At 43.9% G+C, this 18,231-nt stretch overlaps 1 protein-coding gene across 2 annotated transcripts in view; it reads left to right on the plus strand.

The window, feature by feature from the left end:
* The window catches only part of SEMA5A (semaphorin 5A), a 241,658-nt gene that overhangs the window by 129,606 nt on the left and 93,821 nt on the right, over window positions 1–18,231 (plus strand). The window lies entirely within an intron of this gene.

Consider the following 18,231-nt stretch of genomic DNA (forward strand, 5'->3'; position numbering starts at 1 on the left):
ATATGTAGCATAGAATTGGAATAGCTCAGAAAGCATAAAGGTAATAAGAACAGATTCAGTTTCCCTTCTAATATCATTCTGTTCTATTTAAAAATGAAAAAAAAATGCATCCATTTGAATTGCTTCCTTACCAGATAATGAGGAAGCGGGCCTACATTTTTTGGAATCCTGCTCCAGAATTTGAGATTGACAAAGATTCCCTTCCTCATCATCCCCACAATTCCAAATGATCCAGAATGGATTGGGCCATTTCTGGAAGCCTTGGTTTGACCCTTGAAGTGCATTGTGTAGCCTTTATACAGCCCCAGTGATAATTTAAATGAAATCACAGCAAATCTCACCACGTTGGACTAGACACAAGAAGCAGGGCACCATTTTGTCTGCTCTCCAAGAGTAAAGCGTTAATGCATAATTTCAAGGTCTATGCTCTCTTTTCTTCTATCTCATTATGTTTACTTTAGATTCAGATGGGCAACCCCTCAAATAGAATAGAGATGGTGTTCTGACCCCCTCCTCCATCCAGTAATGAAAGCCGAAACAAGCTTAATTAGAATGTACTTTAATTAGCAAGACCAGAATCTCGGTGGTTGAAAGCCAAGCAAAACAAACAGACAAGGATCTTGGCAGCAAGTCCGACAAACCTTGGCAGCAATTCAGACAAACCTTGGCAGCAATTCAGCCTGCCAAGGTGGTTACATTCTCTTTAGTCAAAGCGTTGACTTCTGCAAGAAGGGCGTGTCACAAGCAGTCTTTTTATAGTCTGGAGAGGAGCCTAATGACCATCAGCTGAGTGCAATTACCTCCTGTAATTGCGTAATTGTTCCTGACGTCTAGTAGCTCTTCGATGGCATGCATCCAGGAACAACTCACTGCTGGCTTCTGGATCACTCTCCCTTGTCTCCTCCCCACTGGTCTAAGGCTCAGGCCAACCAGTTTCTCTGCACCCTGCTCAGAGTGGGAACCCTGTCCAGGATCCTCCACCTCCTCCAGAGCCGACTCAGAGGGCCCCTCGCTGTCGGAGTCTGGTGACAGCTCCAACGGCTCCTGCTGGGCCACAACAGATGGGTATCTTCTTTTCCACATAAACCCAGCAATCTATTCATTCATCCCTCTTTTGATCTATAGGAGCAGGGGTGGGTTCCTATCGGTTCGCACCGGTTCTTGCGATCCGGTTCGTCAGTGAACCCGGAAGTAATTAACTTCCGGGTTCCTAGCCCCTGTCGCTGGGTGCCTGCAGGGTTTTTCTTTTTAAAAAACACCTCTCCGGAGAGGAAGCCCTGTCAAAGCGCACCTTTCCTGCCTCGGCGGCTGCAGGGACCACCCCGCTGCTTTATCTTCCTCCTCCTCCTCCTCCCCTTCCGCCCACAGCAGCAGCAACGGCAGCCGAGCTGGGAAAGGGGCGCTTTAGCAGGGCTGTGGGAGCCCTGTCAAAGCGCACCTTTCCTGCGTCGGCGGCTGCAGGGACCGCCCCGTTGCTTTCTCTTCCTCCTCCTCCTCCTCCCCTTCTGCCATGAGCAGCAACAACGGCAGCCGAGCTGGGAAAGGGGCGCTTTAGCAGGGCTGTGGGAGCCCTGTCAAAGCGCACCTTTCCCACGTCGGCGGCTGCAGGGACTGCCCCGTCGCTTTCTCTTCCTCCTCCTCCTCCTCCTCCTCCTCCTCCTCCTCCTCCCCTTCTGCCATGAGCAGCAACAACGGCAGCCGAGCTGGGAAAGGGGCGCTTTAGCAGGGCTGTGGGAGCCCTGTCAAAGCGCACCTTTCCTGCATCGGCGGCTGCAGGGACCGCCCCGTTGCTTTCTCTTCCTCCTCCTCCTCCTCCCCTTCTGCCATGAGCAGCAACAACGGCAGCCGAGCTGGGAAAGGGGCGCTTTAGCAGGGCTGTGGGAGCCCTGTCAAAGCGCACCTTTCCCGCGTCGGCGGCTGCAGGGACTGCCCCGTTGCTTTCTCTTCCTCCTCCTCCTCTTCCCCTTCTGCCATGAGCAGCAACAACGGCAGCCGAGCTGGGAAAGGAGCGCTTTTGCAGGGCTTCCGCTACGCCCCCAAGGACCGCTGACCTCGCGCCTCCGTTTCTTCTTCTTCCCCAGCCTTCCCAGTTAGCTTGCTTGAAGCTCCGAGGAGGCGGGAGGAGGGTCGCAGGAGTGGAAGTGGGGGGAGGTCTTCCCGGCCGGGAAGAGCTGAGAGGCTGCCGGCCCCTTTCGCAGGAAAGTTAACTTTTCTTGGCGAAATCCTGCCCCCCCCCCCCGCGTGGGTGAGTGGTCGGCTGTCCTCTTCCCGTAAGCCGCCCGGAGTTACCTGTGTGTGAGGTGGGCTGCCCTATGCATTTGCGTGTGTGCGCTGGAAAGAGAGTGAAAAAGAGAGGGAGAAATAATTATATGAATTAGATAGATCAGTCTTTCTCCACCTTGGAGACTTGAAAGTGTGTGGACTTCAACTCCCAGAAAGGGAGTTGGGAGAAAGGGAGAAAGGAGGAGAGAATGAAAGGAAGATGGGGGAAAGAAGAAAGAGGTAAGGAGAGGAGGATGGAAAGGAGAGAAAGAGGGGGAGAGAGGGTAGAAAGGGGAAGAGGAAGAGCAGGAGTAAGAGAAAGGGAAGGGAAGAAGGAAGGGGAAGGAGAGGAAGAAGGAGGAAAGTAGAGAAGGGAGGGAGGGTGAAAAGAAAGAGGTAAGGAGAGGAGGATGGAAAGGAGAGAAAGAGGAGGAGAGAGGGTAGGAAGGGGATGAGGAAGAGCAGGAGTAGGAGAAAGGTACAGGAAGAAGGAAGGGAAAGGAGAGCAGGAAGGAAGAAAGTAGAGAAGGGAGGAAGGGAGAAAAGAAAGGGAAAATAAGGTGGTGTTATAACAGGAGGAAGGGATGGTAAACAAAGCAACCCAAACTGTATATTATAACCTATTAAATGAAATAATAAATGTATAAGAATGATAAATGTTAAAACACTTGTAACCAAACGACATGCTATATGTGATGATGGGTTTTTTTCTTTTTGTTTTGTTTTGTTTTTATTGTTGTGGGTATGTGTCGTCTATGTAACAAAAAAAATAAAAAAAATATTTTTATAAAAAGGTGGAGAAACACTGAGATAGATGATAATGAGGGAGGGAGAGGGAGAGAGAGAGAGAGACCATAACTAGATAGACAGATAGGCAGGCAGATAGACGGATGGATAGAGAGAAAGAGAGAGAGATAGGTAGGCAAGCAGATAGATGGATGGAGAAAGAGAGGGGGGAAAGAGGGAGAGGGATACCATAACTAGATAGGCAGTCAGATAGACAGATGGATGGATAGAGAGAGAGAGAGGATGTATATAATTAAGGTGACCAGACGTCCCTAGCAAGGTCGCAGGCTGGCAGTAACTGCTGCGGCCTAGCTCCCCCCCCCCCCCCCCGGTCAATGGTGTCCCTCTTTACCAATCTGAAAATCTGGTCACCTTACTTGTTTAGGTAATTCTGAGGTGGTTGATGGTTCTGTGAGTGCCTGTCCTTTATAATTTTCCACATTGGTTTTTATTCCAGTGACTTTGTCTTTCCTGTTCTTAGGCTTAGGAAAAAAAAAAACTGGTTTCATTGGCAGTCTTTCTTTTTTTTTGGGGGGGGGGGGGATTTTTATTTTTTTGGTGTTTTCCTAGCACTGTCATAGTTTGTGGATGTGGGTGGGTGTGTAATGTCCCACAGTTATCTATGCATTAATAATGATCTAGTAATATTAATAATATCTAGTAATTAGTAATATCTAGTAATAACATCGTCTTGGCCACTCCCACCAGGTCACATGGGTGGCAGGCCACTCCCATCCGGTCACATGGGCGGCAAGCCACTCCCATCCGGTCACATGGGCGGCAAGCCACTCCCATCCGGTCACATGGGCAGCAAGCCACTCCCACAAAGGAGGCCACGCCCACAGAGGTGGTTCAAACAATTTTTGAAACCCACCCCTGTATAGGAGGCACACTGTTATGTTGAATGTAATGTAGTAAGTGGATTGAGAGTAAGTAATCTCTGCTCACTTGCTTACTCCATAAAAAGCCAAAGTAAACTATGGGCTTGTCTCAGTTTGCTAGTGGACTGGATGTCAGACAACAGGACGGTTACTCTGGTTAGAACTGAGGTTTCAGTATCTACAATATTGTGATTAAATAATTTTCTGTTAAATTTAGTATTAGAGCTATTTTCCTCTGCAGGGCTGGGGGAGTGACATACACGAAAATGACAGAGTCTCGGTTGCACTATTGTGAGCACACTGTTCACTTTTTTTTTACCCTACAACCTTGTAATGTTCATTTGATACTTCACTTCTTGAATGCCTTGAATGGTTGTGCAGAGCTCTCCTGCAAGAGACGTTACAGAAAAGTTTGGATTTGCCAGTATGGGGAATCAATTTTAACAGAGCCAGGCTACTGCCAGTGTAAGTGTCAAGTGCCAGGGACTCAGGAGATTCAGGCAGCTCAAATGAGCATCAAGATTTATTGCAAGCTCTCTACAAGAATCTGAACTATTAATGGTCAAGGGAAATTAATGGGAATTATGAATAGAAAGGTATTCAAGGTGAGCTGGACTTGGCTGTCTTGTGGGTGTGTAGGGACTCATAACTAATGATGTGTTTGACCCCTCCCTTGGATTCAGCCTGGTCATTTCCCAGAATAAGTTCTACCATGAATTCACTTGCCGTTCCCACTTTTCCTCTTTAAATCTACCTCCAAACGTAGTTATCTTGATTGGCTCATTACTAATCGAAGTATCATAAGGTTAGTGCTCAACTCTTACACAAACTAGCAATAGCAATAGCAGTTAGACTTATATACTGCTTCATAGGGCTTTCAGCCCTCTCTAAGCGGTTTACAGAGTCAGCATATTGCCCCCGCAGTCTGGGTTCTCATTTCACCCACCTCGGAAGGATGGAAGGCTGAGTCAACCTTGAGCCGGTGAGATTAGAACCGCTGAACTGCAGATAGCAGTCAGCTGAAGTGGCCTGCAGCACTGCACCCTAACCACTGCGCCACCTCGGCTCCACACAAACTAATGTAATCAAGTGCTTTCTAAGAGTCTGCACTTTGTATTTTCATTGTAGAAATTGGATATGACTTGCACAGACAAAAATCTACCTCTGGATTTAATGTCTCATTGAATTATGTTTGCTTTCAGTCTTTAAAGATGCCTTTGTATGTGCATGCAACACCTGCTCACATATGCACCCAAGGACAAAACCAATGAATAAGCCCTTTCATTATAAAGAAAGTTTTGTCTATGTGCCTGATTTTGTTTGCACTGCAAAGTTGGCTGCCGTTGTTATATGATGATTGAGTGGAATTCTGATGTGCCCACATCAATAGAATAAGTTAGTCATTGTTCGCTTCAAACTTATTGATTTTAACAGAACTCAAACATAACATTCTGGGGTTGTGGCAGGTATGTAGAAAGCAGCTGTCTGCGCTTGTATTCCCATGTTGGAAAAAAATAGGAAGGTGGAGTCTGTCCTTGTGCACAATATTTATGATACAAATGCTTAGGACTACATTTTATTAAAAAAAACATTTTCAATGCATATTTTTTCAGAATTCCTTATGATCTATAAATATTTGATGGTATAAATTCAGCTGAAGCTTGGTCTAGTGGTGAATGCACCAAGCTGGAATCTGAGAGACCATAAATTCTACTCCTGATTTAGACAGGAAAGTAGGCTAGGTGACTTTGGGCCAGACACACTCTCCCAACCCAGCCGGCTTCAGTGGGTTGTTTTTATGGGGAAAATAGGAGGAGGGAGGAGTATTATGTGTTCTGATCCCCCTTGTCCCACACCAACACACTCCGAGCCAAAGATAAGTTACGGCATTTAATTAACAGACAGACAGGTCCTTGGCAGCAAAGCGGCACAGACAAGCTTGGGCAGCAATCCAGCACAGATAAGCCCTGGCAGCAATCCAGCCTGCCAGGCTCACAATAATGTTCTCCAACATTAGTTCCTGCATTGACTTCTGCAAGAGGGGCATGTGCACAAGCAGTCTTTTTATAGTCTGGAGAGGAGCCTAATGACCACCAGCTGGATGCAATTACCTCCTGTAACTGAGCAACTGTTCCTGACGCCTATTAGCTCTTCAGTGCCAGGCATCCAGGAACAACTCACTTCTGGTGTCCAGATCACTCTCCCTTGTCTCTTCCCCACTGGTCCAAGGCTCAGATGCCTCCTGGTGGCCAACCAGCCTCTCTGTGCCCTGCTCAGAGTCAGAACCTTGTCCAGGGTCCTCTACATCCTCCAGAGCCAATTCATAGGGCCCCTCTCTGGCAGCTCCAACGGCTCCTGCTGGGCCACAACAATTATGTATGTTTGTTGCCTTGGGTTATTTATAAAAAAATAAAAATGGGAGCAAAATAAATACATAAATAAAATATTATTGCTAAGTGGAAATGCATATAATTGCATTATAAATATGTACATGTTTATGAAAACTATGATTCAATCATGGCTCCCTGCCACATGGACATTTCCATTTATGAACATTAATGACAAACTCTGATGGACACTGTGGCAAACACCTTTTTCACTTCAAGAACAGAGTGTATCTGAATATGTGAAAGGTAAGAGGTAATTGGATTATCCCCTAAATCATATTTCATGATTTGGTAGTTAAAAACTGGATGATTTAATTTTTAAATCAGAATTTGAAATTGGATGTAATATTTATTAAAAATATGATCTGGTGAATTAAGTGGAGTTTAACATTTCTTATATGCCTGGAAGAGTCTCTGCACAATTGGTCATGTCAGAATAGCCCGTTTTGAAGTTAAGTTGAAATTGCTTCAAATTTGAAACAAGGCACATTGAGCTTAAAATATTTTGATGTGATAATACTTTAACTTTGTTATATGCAAAGGAAGGTGGAGGGGAACCATAATTACTTAAATGCAATTTAATGCTCTCCAGTATTCAATTCCAGATTTTTTTTAAAATGATTATAATCGTTTGCATATTTGTTGGAGGAGGGTTGTGTTTCAGAAGTTTGGAATTTGGTTGTATTTATCCTTATTTTATTTTTGTTCTTGATTATTTAATAGTGTTGGATGCAGCACAAGCTGTAACGTGACTTTAGAGAAAGATGAATATGAAGTGCACAACTTAAATTTCCTTTCTTCCCTCCCATCATTTCCAGCATGTCTGTATTTTGACTGTGTTGCTCCCCCCCAAAAAAAGAATAAAAGACTATTTACCAGTCCTGATTAATAAATCTAAACACATGCAGGTTTCACAATCTAAACTTTATTAATATAATTTTCATCTGCTGCTACCCCTCCTCTTTCCCGGAGATCATGCCATTTCTTTCTGGAATAAGCAAAATACACAAAATAATAATAATGGAAATAAATTAAAGCATGAGTTAAAAAAACAAGAAAACTTAAATATAGAGTATGCCAGCATCAGTCACAATACCTTTCTATACCTTCCTATAATTGTAACCCAGTCTTGCTTCCACTAGGTTAATTCACTGCTTCATATGTTGCTGTTCATTCTTTAAACTTTTCATTTCTCTCTTTTTCAGGATCTCATCACCTCCACTCAATTGTATCTTTCTCAACCTTCTGCTTCCTTTGAAGCCATTCAATCTTCTTTCATATATTTATTATGTAATTCGATCCTTGTTCCTTCTCTCCATGTGACAAACCACTTCACCATAGCTACTGATACATGCCACTTGTATTTGGTATCTGTAGTCTTCTTTTATGTACTTTTTATGTAACCAATTCCCACTTCTGCGCATTCAAGTTTTGCTTTCCTCCTGATAGGATGTGTACCCAATGCTCACTCCCGTAAAGCAGAATGGGCAAAAAGTTTATAAGTTTATAAGTTTAATAACATTTATATGCCGCCCGATCCCGTAGGACTCCGGCTTACAATACAAAAATAACCAAAAAAGAAAAGAAAATAAGATACAGGGAAGAAAGATAGATATAAAATACGACACACCATGCACTCCATTCTAAATGGGGCTGGACCGTATTTTGGGGTCAACAGCCTCAGGCCTGCCGGAACAGCCAGGTTTTAATGGCTTTTCGGAAGGCCGAGAGAGTGGGAAGGGTCCGAATCTCTGTGGGTAGATCATTCCACAGGGCCGGGGCAGCTACAAAGAAAAACCTCCCCCGAGTAGTCACCAATCGGCATTGTCCGGTCGACGGTACCCGGAGGAGACCCAGCCTGTGGGATCTTATGGGTCGTTGGGAGGTATGTGGCAGGAGGCGGTCCCGCAGATATCCAAGTCCCAAGTCATGTAGGGCTTTAAAGGTAATGACCAGCACCTTGAAGCGCATTCGGAGACCGATGAGAAGCCAGTGCAGCTCGCAGAGGATAGGTGTAACATGGGTGTACCTAGGTACACCCGATATCGCTCGCGCGGCCGCATTCTGGACCAATTGTAGTCTCCGAACACTCTTCAGTGGCAGCCCCAAGTAAAGCGCATTGCAGTAATCAAGCCTAGAGGTGACGAGAGCATGAGTGACCATTTGAAGTGCCTCCCGGTCCAGGTAGGACCGCAGCTGGTGCACCAGGCGAACCTGGGCAAAAGCCCCCCTGGTCACAGCTGACAGGTGGTATTCTAATGTCAGCTGAGAATCCAGGAGGACACCCAAGTTGCGGACCCTCTCTGAGGGGTGAAGAGTTTCTCCCCCCAGGCTAAGAGATGGAATATCTGGTCCATTCTTGGGGGGCAACATCAATAGCCACTCGGTCTTGTCGGGATTGAGTGCCAGCATTGGCATTTTAATTTATTTAATAGATTTCTGGCAATACATGGTAGGCTATCCACTAACTCTCTACCAGAATTTCCTATTAAAATCTAAAAAAATATTTACAATTCTGTTCACTCTGTTGAACCTTGTTGTTTTTTTTTACTCTTTTTTCCTATTTCCAGAAGACTTTAATTTCCATCAAAACCACTCTGCATTTTCTTTGCTTCTTTTTAAATTTACTTTTCCTTGCTCCCCTTAATTATATTCTTTCCACTAACTTTTTCTCTATTTTCCCCATAATAATTTTTGCAGCTGTCACCCGCTAACGTGTCTTTTTCTCATCCACAGTCACTTTTAAGTCATCATTCTACTGAAGGTTTTTTTTTCATGCTTTCTATTAGCACATCTCACACACTTCTGTGACATTGTGTAACTTAATTCATTTTGCTTCCACGTCCTTTTTTAATATTAGAAAAAATTATGATTCATAGATTTTAAAAAAATCGACTTACTTTCTACTCATTCTGTTGGGAGGTAGTTCTGTCTTCAAATATATTTTTCACAAAAAATCTCATACCTTTTTTTGGTTGTCATTCTACCTTTCCTTTATTATTACTTCTTTTCCGTTTCTTTCATATCTATTTTTCAAAAAAATATTCTCTTATATTGCCTTGATACCACTTTGCCTCTAGGCCAAGACAAGGTTGAACTGATGCTTTCATTTCCTGTTACGACATAATCTTTTCTGTGATTTTTTTTTTTTTTTTGGTAGCTATAGTCGCAGTTTCTTCTCTTAATGAGACTGTGGTGCACAGTAACCCAGATGCTTGAACATTTCATTTCATTTGCCAATAGCTGTGGAGCCTTGCCTCATTTTGATTACAGAATTTGCCTGACAGAAGATTACAACATGTGCCACTAGTTCACTGGTAGGGCTTGAGAATCCTGCCAAGCACTTCTGAAGGGTACAGCTGGAATTAAATGCCAAATATGTTGAAGCACATTTTAACACAGCTTGAAGTGTTTTTTCATAGCTGCTTCCCAATTGCATATTGAATAATGTCCAGTCCGTCTCTGAGACACTCATAACTGAAACATGCTAGCACCATAACTAAAAAAAATAATAATCCTGAATAACCTTAAAGTGGAGATTGTTCACAGGCCTTTGAAAGTACACTAAGCCATGTGGTATTGTGGTAGGCTATTTAATGACTATATGCAATAGCGTTGAAGAAGACAGATCCCATGTTAAGCATTATGATTGCAGTATTGAAAATAAGGTGGATGTTATTCAAATACCTAAATACAATTCTTTATTGCATCTCCTGTGGAACGATCTACCCGTAGAGATCCAGACCCTTCCCACTCTCTCAGCCTTCCGAAAAGCCACTAAAACCCGGCTATTCCGGCAGGCCTGGGGCTGTTGACCTCACGAGCGAGGTCCGGCCTCACCAAGATTGAGTGTATGGCGCGTTGCTTTTAAATTTGTTTTCCTCTCTTCCTATTTTTAACTTTTTATCTTTTAGTCTTGTTTTTGTAAGCCACCTGGAGTCCTACCGGATTGGGCGGCATATAAAATTATTAAATTACAAATTAATTACAAATCTCTGTTTGCAATAAAATCATACTGACAATGACAACGAGCAAAGAAAAGGGCAATCAATATACTCAAGGGTTAGAGTTTTTTAATTACATAAAAAGGTTAAAATATCTCAACTTTTTAAATATGGAAAAATTAAAACAAAACAGATAGACAAAATAGATGCAGATGTTTATAAAATGAGTTATAAAATCTAATGTATTTCATTCGATTATAAGACTGAGATAAATGAAGGCTTTAAGTATTTGAGCATCAGCTTCCCCGGGGAAACCTGGGATACGCATTTTAACAAATAAAAATAAATGAATTTTATACTGTACTCCACCTAGTATGGAGAATTAAATGTATTGCCAATAGGTATGATAATGACTTACACCTTGGTTCTCTTTTCAATGGGATTAAATGTATTCTTGGAGGAGTCCCCATTTTCCTTGAGCGTATAATCTTGTTTGCTATGCTTACTGGTATCTTAGAGCATCTAGCAAACCAATGTGGGAAACAGGATGCTGTGTTTGATAAACCAGCAGGTCTCATTAGCTAGGATTCAGGGATCATAAATCTCTTCCTGCTTCAGCCTAGCACAAAGGCAGCCATCCTTCTTTCGAGTTGTTCATACATTAAACAGTAACACTAGGGAGGAAATACATCGTCCCAGGGAAGAAATCAGAGTCTGCCTTTCCATTTTTTTCAAGATCTCCAGCACATACAGAGAAGGAGTAGGGGGGGCAGAGTGTCAACCTCTCATTTTCTACTGAGGTCTAACATTGCAAAAAGTCACAAAACAAAATATAAAGGGGGGAGGGGGGGAAGGACCGCTACTTCAGTTTTCACTCTCTTCCCATGATTCCGTGAAGGTATTGAAAAGCTGTGGAAGATATTCTCACATCTTCCAACTATAAAATCTACACAGACTGAAAAAGAAATAATGACTTCACCTATGCTGGGGTGATAGGGAAGAGTTCAATCCAGAAATCATATCTGGCCAGCTGAAATATGTGACGCCTTGCCTGCACAGTGTATAGTTCCATCCAGGCAGTGCGTTTAACAATTACGTTATTGAATTTGTACATGATTGTCTGTCATTTTGATTGGCAGTATGTGTGGGTTGCAAGAAAAAGGCCTATTCGTTACAGCTTTCAGCAGGAAAAGTTTCCAGACTCTGCTCTCAGTTGTTCTGTGATTGAGCCAGAATCCAAGCAACCAGAACACGAAATATTAGAGTGTGGTGGAAGAAATCAGGCAGGGAGCTGGTGGTCTACACTCTACAGGGAAACCTTTGCAGATTCTTGGGAGGGGGCTTCACCTCCATTCTGAGTATACTGGACTACCCAAAGTGGAGTCCCAGAGTTTCCAGAAGCTGGGTGACATATGATCAGGGGTGGGTTTCAACTGGTTCGCGGCGGTACCTGCGAACCGGTTGGTCGGCGAACCCGGAAGTAAGTAACTTCCGGGAATGGCGAAGGGCGCACCCGCCCGCCCGAGTTCCTTACCTGGTTTTGACGAGTTCTGCGCTTTCATGCATGCACAGGACGCATACAGCGCCTGCGCGATCCTCCAGGAACAGCTGGAGCATCGCACAGACGCTAGTATGCATGCGCGTGCCGTGCACGTGCATGCGCGCGTCGCACGCGTGCACAAGGACGCCGCTGGCCCCGTTCCAACCGAACCGGTTGGAACGGGGCGAGAAACCCACCCCTGCATATGATGTACAGTAAATATTATGTACTTACTTATTTCTTGGAATACTTGGAAGTTAATGCTTGGGATTACTCAATTTCTCTCCCAATGGCCAATAAGATCCCACAGGGTGGGCCTCCTTAGGACGCCGTCAGCCGGACAGTGCCGGCTGGCGGGACCTCGGAGGAGATCCTTCTCTGTGGCTGCTCCGACCCTGTGGAATCAGCTACCCCCAGAGGTCTGGACCTCACCCACCCTCATGGCCTTCAGAAAAGCTGTTAAAACCTGAGATCGGCATATCTCAAAGATCATTCAAATGAGAGATATAAACGAGACTGGAAAAAATGGATTGACTATATACAAAATAAATACGGGACTAAGAAATTCCAGTTAGCCTATGCTTAAGATCAGAAATGATTTAAACTGTTAAAAGTCAGTTCAGTAAGAAGAAGCTAAGTTCAATCTAGAATGTCATTAATTTCTTTATTTCTTTTTTCTCAATAGATTTTAGACTGTGCTAGTTAAAAATCCACACCGTGTACGGGTTCTGGGAAGTCGGGGGGGGGGAAGGAGGAGGGGGGATGGGGGGGTGGAGGGAGGGAGGGGTATACACAACAAAAAAAAAAATTGTACTTCAATGTCTTAATGATTGACAAATGATGACATGTTTGTGGTTTTTTTTTTTAAAGAAAAATAAAAAAGCTCTCTTAAAAAAAGAAAAAAAAAGAAAAGCTGTTAAAACCTGGCTGTTCCAGCAGGCCTGGGGCTGTTGACCTTATTATGTAGGGTCTGGCCCCGATCAGAACATATGCTTGTTGGTGAATTTTTAAATTATTTTTATTTTGTTTTTCTTTTTTTGTTTTTGTAAGCCGCCCGGAGTCCCCCGGGATTGGGCGGCCTATAAATCTAATAAATTACATTGAATTGAATTGAATCTTTTAGAGAAACCCCTATCAACCTAAACATCCCAGATTTCATTGACGATACAAGCATTAGAATAAGCCAGAAATGTTTGTAAAGCCATATGCCATCCTGTGTGATAATCTTCTACTGTAAGTGTGGTAGATGCCTGAATTGGTGGCTGACGTGAATTTTTTAAAATTTATTTTATTTGTAATTTTTTACACCAATTTATTTAACCGCTCATCTCACCAATGAGTGTCTCTGGGCATTACCCAACAGACCTGAAATTTTTAATAAATGCATTAAAAATTATAAACACCAAACTACAACAAAGAATAATATATGAAGTTCTGTTAGAAATAGTAGAGCTACCTCACTACTTCACCCATCCCTGCTGGCAAAACCAAGTCTTGAGGGGCCTCTGGAAGTTCTTGTCAGATGGGTTCCTGTCAGGAAATCTGAGAGATTATATCCCTTGAGTCACCATGAGTTGAATATGCTTCAAGGGCACAATTTCTTTTTTATATACGGAAACTGTTTAATGAAGGAACTGCAGGATTGGATATTCCAGTCTTAAGAAATAAATAGCAAGATTATCAAAACAAGGTTACTCTACGCAAAGTCGGTCAGATCATTAATCCATAAATTCAGAGCTATCATCATGAGGTCCCAAAGCTCCTGGAGAGCTAGGAATTATTTTCAGCCCTAGCAGAACATACTTTTGTGTTCTGACCCCCTCCTCCGTCCAGTAACGAATGCTGAGACAAGTTTAACTGGAATGTCCTTTCAGAGGCTTTCAGACCTCGGTGGCTGAAAGCCAAGCAGAACAAACAGATAAGGACCTTGGCAGCAACTCAGACAAACTCAGGCAGCAATAAACATAGATAAGGCTTGGCAGCAATCCAGCCTGCCAAGCTCATAGTAATGTCCTCCAACATTCAATCCTGCGTTGACTTCTGCACAAGTAGCTTTTATAGTCTGGTGAGGAGCCTAATGACCACCAGCTGAGTACAATCACCTCCTGTAATTGCATAATTGTTCCTGACGCCTATTAGCTCTTTGATGGCGTGCATCCAGGAACAGCTCACTACTGGCCTCTGGCTCACTCTCCCTTGTCTCCTCCCCACTGATCCAACGCTCAGGAGCCTCCTGGTGGCCAACCAGCCTCTCTGCGCCCTGCTCAGAGTTGGAACCAGGGTCCTCCACCTCCTCCAGAGCTGACTCAGAGGGCCCCTCGCTGTCGGAGTCTGGTGGCAGCTCCAACGGCACCTGCTGGGCCACAACATTTTTGTATGGAGAATGTATGATTTGCTACTTAAAAGTTTCTTTATGAGTGTGGTGGGGGAAGGACTTTCAAAGTTTCTGTGATTGTTCCTCCTTCCTCATTGGCTTCAGTTTGACTATCTAGATCAGGCGTGTCCACTCTTGGCAACTTTAAGACCTGTGGACTTCAACTCCCAAAATTTCCCAGCCAGCCATGTTAATGTTGCCGAGGTTGGACCTCCCTGCTGTAGAAATTGATATTCTCATTTTTATTTTCCCCACTAGCTCATAAATTTATTTATGCAATTCGCACTTTATTTTGATTCCAAGATCTTTGATGGATGTGGCGGTAGTCACTCATTTAAAAACAAAACTTTGATAGGTAAATGAAAACTTCATGATTAGAAAGGAACCTATTTCTGAATTCCTGAGGATGAATAGGGAATGTTAATCCTTGTATTCTGCGTTTTCCCCAGCTGGCCTTTTCTTACCAGATTATGGTTTAGAGTTGTTTCCAGATGAGAAACAATTATGTATCCTGTTTCCCTGAAAATAAGATCTCCTGTCAGCCCCTGCTTCGCTTGCTTGCTATCGGCTGCCATAGAAACGGGGAGGGTGGGGGCGTGGTATTTGGGAAGGGAATTATATGGTACTGGAGGAGTATGTAGAAGGAAGTTTTGTTCTCACCATCTTCTGCACATGCTGATGGCTGATGTTTGGTCTTGGTCAAGGCCAACTGTCTTGCATCGTGGCACAACAAAACCGCGGTCCACTAAAGCGCGCCCGATTAAAGCGCGTCGCTGACGTCATCAGCAGCGCGACAACAGCGACCGCGGAGAAAAAAGGGCGCTTTAAAAAGCGCTTTGAAAGCAAGCCGATTCACGTTAAGGTAAGGGTTAGGTTTAGGGTTAGGGTTAGGGTTAGGGTTAGGGTTAGGTTAAGGTTTAGGGTTAGGGTTAGGTTAAGCATTAGGGTTAGGTTTAGGGTTAGGTTAAGGGTTAGCGTTAGGTTTAGCATTAGGTTTAGCGTTAGGTTTAGCATTAGGTTTAAGGTTAGGTTTAGGGTTAGGTTAAGGGTTAGCGTTAGGTTTAGCATTAGGTTTAGGGTTAGGTTTAGGGTTAGGTTAAGGGTTAGGTTTAGGGTTAGGTTTAGGGTTAGGTTTCGGGGGTTAGGTTTAGGTTTAGGGGTTAATTTTAGCTTTAGCGCTCACAGCGTGCTTTTTTCGTCGCACTGTGATGACGTCAGGTACGCGGTTTCATCGAGCGCGCTTTAGTCGAGCGCAGTTTTGTGGTGGAACCGTCTCGCATGCCAACCTGATAAGGCCTTTTGAAAATACACCCTACATGACACCTTAGGGCAGTGGTTCTCCACTTGTGGGTCGTGACCCCTTTGGGGGTCAAACGACCCTTTCACAGGGTCGCCTAAATCCTGTAGGGCCTAGAGTCAATAACCAGAGAGGGGAATTAATTCGCCTGATGTTAGCCAACGGGAGCATTCGCCAACCTTGGTATGGAAAGGGAGGCGTTTTGCAGCGACAGTCTCCGCACCGTAAACAGCTGGTGCTTTCTGGGAAGTGTGGCCTTAAGGCACTCCTTTCGCCTGCCAAGATGCTGCCAGCTCTGGGATTAGTCAGTCACTTGTCGCCTGCCCAGCTCTGCAGCCGCGGCCCTCGGGTGTAGTAGACATATGGCGGTGGGGGGCGCGAAGAAGCAGGACTGCTTTGCCCAGTTGGAAGTAGAGGAGGGAGCGCGAGAAGAAGCGGGAGCCCTCGGGGATGCCACTGGGGAGGATGCAGCCACTGGAAGCTCGGCGCCACTCGCCTTTCAGCTGGTCATAAAGGTGGGTGATGGCAGCGGGCGAAGAAGCCGGGCAGTTGGGGCCTTGGCGTGGGAAAGCTGGCGGCTTTCTGGTGGGCACTGAAGTGGTGCATTTCAGCTGTTCTTTGTGCCCCTTTCCTGAGCCTGGTAAGGAGGCAGGAAAGCCAGGTGGATGAACAAGCCCGGCAGCACGTTGAGTGACAGCTGGCTTTGTTCTCCGACGACCCCGTGGGTGCCTCGCCCTTATGGCCCAGCCTGCAGCTTCCTGGGATCAGTGAAGGAAGTCCAGGGTTGGGCGCTGCCCTCTAGCACCCTTGAAAGAGTGACAGTCGGCAGACTCGATTGAGCTGCCCCGCTGGTGAGAGATCCGGCGGAGATCTCTCTGCCTTCCATAAGAAGCAAACGTTGCCCTGATGGAATAGGGACAAATGGAGACCCCTCACCTCTTGTCCTGTTTTTGTTCAAGCCTAACATACAGGTAGTCCTCAACTTACCAGCCCACACTTGAGCCCAACATTTATGTTGTTAAGTGAGAAGTTTGTTGTGGGTTTTGCCCGGTTTTACCATTTTTCTTGCCACATCTGTCAAGTGAATCACTACAAGTTAAGTTAGTAACACTGTTGTTAAGGAAATCAGGCTTAACAATTCATAATAGTAGCAAAAGAGCAGTTATGAAGTAGCAACGGAAAATTTTTTATGACACCACAACATGAGAAATTGTATTAAAGGCTCACGGCATTGGGAAGATTGAGAACCACTGCCTTAGGGAGTTGCAGATTGGACACTGGGCTGGAGTAATTGGAGGGAGGGGGCTGGGTAATCATTTGATATGTACTTGTTTGTGCCTTTTTGGCTCAGATCTTGCTTTTCTTTTCGCTGCTTTCAATTCATATCTAGTAAAAGTACTTTATCTCTATTCAAATGGAGTTGAGGTTTTTCTTTCTTTGATACTGAAGGAGGCATGCCTGACACTTCCCCAGATAACAAGCCCAATCGGGCTTTTGAGTGCATGCACTAAAATAAGCCCTCCGCCGAAAATAAGCCCTCCCCCAAAATATTGCAACACAGCAGCAGCCATGAGGTGACCATGCTCACCACCTCCTGCATCTCAAAAATAATAAGACCTCCCCAAAAATAAAGCCAAGCACATATTTCGGGGGTCAAAAGAAAGTAAGACCCTGTCTTATTTTCTGGGAAACACAGTAATTTCTCTATATAAACATAACATTTTAAGCAAGAACTAGGGAACTTATTATTTTTGTTACTTCTAACTTCCCTTGTATCTTTACTGCTCTTACCTTTTTTCCCCCTGAACCTCAAGAGTATATTAAAAGAGGGGGAAAAGGAAACATGGAAATTGCAGAATGCTTATTGATTTTCTATCTAGAGGTACCACACATTTGACTTCATATTCATATGTATTTTATGCTAGTCTATATCTTCATCCAACAAGAACAACAACCAATATAGCATTACTTTGCTATCTGTTGATATCTAGATCTGATCAAAGTATTTCCTACAATCAAAAAGATTTCAGTAGAATTCCAGGGAGCATAATGATCTCACAAGAAGCATCTCACTAGTATCTTCCAATTCTGAGTTTCTTCTTGTTCTGTCTTTGCCACCATTCTTTGGTTCATAATAATGAGTAAGTAGATTGTAGTAGTATCAGAGAATATGAGCAAAACCCACTGTCATAATTCTGACAGTTTACTGTTAGTAGTAGCAGTTAAGTGTGTGTGTGTGTGGGGGGGGGGGTGATTTGCTGGAAATAACAGAATAACAGAAGGGACCTTGGAGGTCTTCTAGTCCAACCCCCTGCACAAGCAAGAGACTCTATACCATTCTGGACAAATCTCTTCTTAAAAACCTGCAATGATGGAGCACTGTTTCTCCCAATGGTGCCAGTACAATTTATTGCCAATCGTTGATGATCATTTCTTTAATGCATTTTACCTTAACATCCTGTTTGAATACATGGCATTTGATGAGAATGCAAACAGATAACAATAGTAAAAAGGCAATGACATGAAATTTGAAATTATATAGCTAGTTTTCTGGCACCTTAATTAAACCACCTTTGGAAATGCTATGTTTTGCCAGTATCTAATTACCAGAGCCATCTGTCGCCTAAGGCACGCTCTGCCATCTGTCTGGAATTTTGTTTCATTAGTGTTTGTTTTCAGTTTTTAATTTAAAGAAATTGGTATCTATATATGTTTGTATGGGTTTTTATGAAAGTGGATGTTACGTCAGTATGTCTTTTA

This window comes from Thamnophis sirtalis, unplaced genomic scaffold, assembly GCF_051295495.1.
Source record: "Thamnophis sirtalis isolate CommonGarterSnake01/CBP01778 unplaced genomic scaffold, rThaSir2_p1.2 scaffold_8, whole genome shotgun sequence".
In the NCBI taxonomy this organism is placed as follows: domain Eukaryota; kingdom Metazoa; phylum Chordata; class Lepidosauria; order Squamata; family Natricidae; genus Thamnophis; species Thamnophis sirtalis.